The following is a 2,858-nucleotide window of genomic DNA, read 5'->3' on the forward strand; positions in this document are numbered from 1 at the left end:
ATTTATTTTTGAGACAGAGAGAGACAGAGCATGAACAGGGGAGGAGCAGAGAGAGAGGGAGACACAGAATCTGAAACAGGCTCCAGGCTCTGAGCTGTCAGCACAGAGCCCGACGCGGGGCTCGAACTCACGGACCGTGAGATCATGACCTGAGCCGAAGTCGGACACTTAACCGACCAAGCCACCCAGGCACCCCAGCCCTGCCTGATTTTTAGTCACACTTAGGATATCAGCGACTTTGACACCCACAGGTTACCCTTCCTTGGAGGTTGGCAGCACTAGAGCCTAACGTGAAGACAGGAAGTTGTCACCACAGACACGCCAGCGGGTGAGGGGACCTGCCGCTGCTCTGTTCTCCTTCCCGTGGGTTACACTGTAGGCCCTAAGCCTGCTTTGGTAAATTAGGCGTGGGGAGACCACCGAGATAGGAGTGCAAATCCGGTTACCCTGTTGGCTTCGCTGAGTGAATCTGGAGGTTCCCTTCCTCAAATAAATCTTGTGGTTGTTGAAGGGGCGTGGAGTGCATGGGGGCAGCAGGAATACCTAGGAAGTGATAGACACACGTGATGGGATTCTCCAGAGAAAAAGAACTAAAAGGGTATATGGAGATACATTCTAGGAATTAGCTCATGCATTTACGGAGGTCCCGAAGTCCTATGATCTGCCACTTGCAAGCTGGAATACCAGGAAGGCCAGTTGTGCAATTCATTCTGAGTCCAGAGGCCTAAGAACCTGGAGAGGTGATGTCCAAGGGCGGGAGGAGATAGATGTCGCAGCTCAAGGAAGGAGTTAATCTGCCCTTCCCCTGCCTCTTTGTTTTATTCAGGCCCTCAATGACTTGGATGAGGGTATCTTCTCCATAATCAGTCTACCAATTCAAATGCTAATTTTTTTCTGGAAACACCCTCCTAGGCACACCCAGAAATTAGGTTTTACCAACCATCCGGCCATTCTTGGGCCCAACCAAGTTGATGCGTAAAATGACCCATCACGACACATAAATGTTCTGGCATTTATGAATGCCCTCTCCTTTGGCCTCTCCCACATCCTCTGGTTCAGCGTCTATCACTTCAAACACCCTGTCCAGAGCAGTAGTTATGGAACTTCTAGTGAGGAGATGAAAAGCAGTTCCCACCAGAGAGACAGAGGCTCCACAGCCTGGGTCTCTTTCCCTCACAAGAGCTGTTTATTAACAACGATACTTGACATTTTATAATGCACATTGTCCAGCTGCTTACTCTGCCCCTCAATAATTTAAACTGCTTCTTGGTTACCCAGTGACTCAGAGAAACAGGTCTAATGACCGGACAGCCCTCCCAGTATGAGATCTCCCCGCCTTCCTAGCACAGCCCTCAGCCCATCAGGCCACCGGTCACTGGAGTACCCAACAGAGGGTCTGTGGGCAGTGCCGCTCCGGCAGCCCCTTCCTCGGGCCCTTCTTGTTTTCCTTTTGGGAGGTGTCCCTGATCCATTCTCCCCCGCCCCGCCCCACCCCCCCTTCCCTCCCTCCCACCCAGCTGTAGCTACCACTGGTTTTTGTGGCCTGTGGTCACCGAGCGTGATTGTTCTAGAATAATGCTGGTACAGTGAAAGCTGTACATTTAAATTCTGTTTGAGTTGAGTAGCTTCGAGCTTATCATGCAGGGAATAGAACCTTCACTAGCCTGTAAGCTCCTTGAGGATATGACTGTCCACAAGAGACTCATTCTGTATCTGGAAAGGGTGTCTAACAGAGAAACCACTTGATAATTATTCATCGGAATATGATGCTGTAAGCACAGGTCTCACCCGGGCCGATAATGCCCTTTATTTTACTAAGTGCAATGGGACCAAAGGGTACCAGTCTGGGGTGATTCTGTGGCAGGCCTGCCTCTCCACAGGGCAGTAAGTAGCTTTGGAGATCTTGGTCTTTAGAAGAGAGGAACTAGTCCTTTAGGAAGACAAAGTAGATACGATTTTAAGGATAATTGTAAGACATCTTTGGGGGGTAACTACCTTAGTTGGGTGCCTATTATGTGCTAAGCACTGTTCCCGTCTCATTTGATTTTACAGCTGTGGAGTAGACATTTGCTTCATTTCTGTAGGAAGAGACTGAGGGGAAGGTCAGAAGTTAAACTGCTCACGGTCACAGCTAGCGAGTGGTGATTTTGGAACTTAAACTCAGGTATATCCAACTCCAAAGCCCACCCTCTGCCTAAGCAGTAGGGGGCACATAGTAGCTGCTCAGTAAATATTTGTGGAATGAATGAGTGAATTTCCCCCTCACCCTAATCTCCATCAGCCTACCAGGGCCTCCCCCTGGTTCCTCCTCTGATTTAACTGGACGTTTCAAAGTGATGTTGACCTATATTTAAAGGTTTTGGAAGAGGCTGCTATTAAAATACGGTGCACCTTACCTGGGAGGAAGAGTTCGGCCCTCTTCTGACACGTTGGCCCAGATCACTTCTCTGTCATCCAGACCAATGCAAAGGCCTGGAATTGGTCGCGGTAAATTTGGATTGGGAAGAGGGAGAGTGGGAGGTAAAGCCCGTAAAGGAACGAGGGAAGGGGAAAGGCCAGAAGATACAGTCCGCAGGCACAGTTACTCTTGCAAATTTTTCAGTAGGGTCAGACACCATTTCCCTTGGGGATGCCCAATACATATTTGCAGCATTAACAGAAATCGGGACCCGGCATTGTTTGGGACTCTGGGGCCAGGCATCCCGCACGCAGGGATCCAACGAGCATATCCACCCAGGGCCACCTGGGGGGCGGCGGGGGGCGTGGCCCAGGCCCCGAAGTGGCCCCCGCCGGTCCCCGCGGGCGGGCAGGAGCTCGGAGGCCATTGGCTGGCGAGCTGGCGGCGCAGGGGCGGGGAG

At 51.2% G+C, this 2,858-nt stretch overlaps 1 long non-coding RNA gene across 1 annotated transcript; it reads right to left on the reverse strand.

Moving 5' to 3' along the window:
• Positions 1-210: 210 nt before the first annotated feature.
• On the reverse strand, positions 211-2,812 carry LOC109269231 (uncharacterized). Its single transcript, XR_002080994.2, has 3 exons — positions 2,397-2,812; positions 1,789-1,930; positions 211-543 (listed from the first exon to the last, which is right to left on the reverse strand). It is a non-coding gene; the product is annotated as an uncharacterized LOC109269231 (long non-coding RNA).
• Between the last annotated feature and the right edge of the window lie 46 nt (positions 2,813-2,858).

This window comes from Panthera pardus, unplaced genomic scaffold, assembly GCF_024362965.1.
Source record: "Panthera pardus isolate Hobbes unplaced genomic scaffold, ASM2436296v1 HiC_scaffold_9, whole genome shotgun sequence".
In the NCBI taxonomy this organism is placed as follows: Eukaryota; Metazoa; Chordata; class Mammalia; order Carnivora; family Felidae; genus Panthera; species Panthera pardus.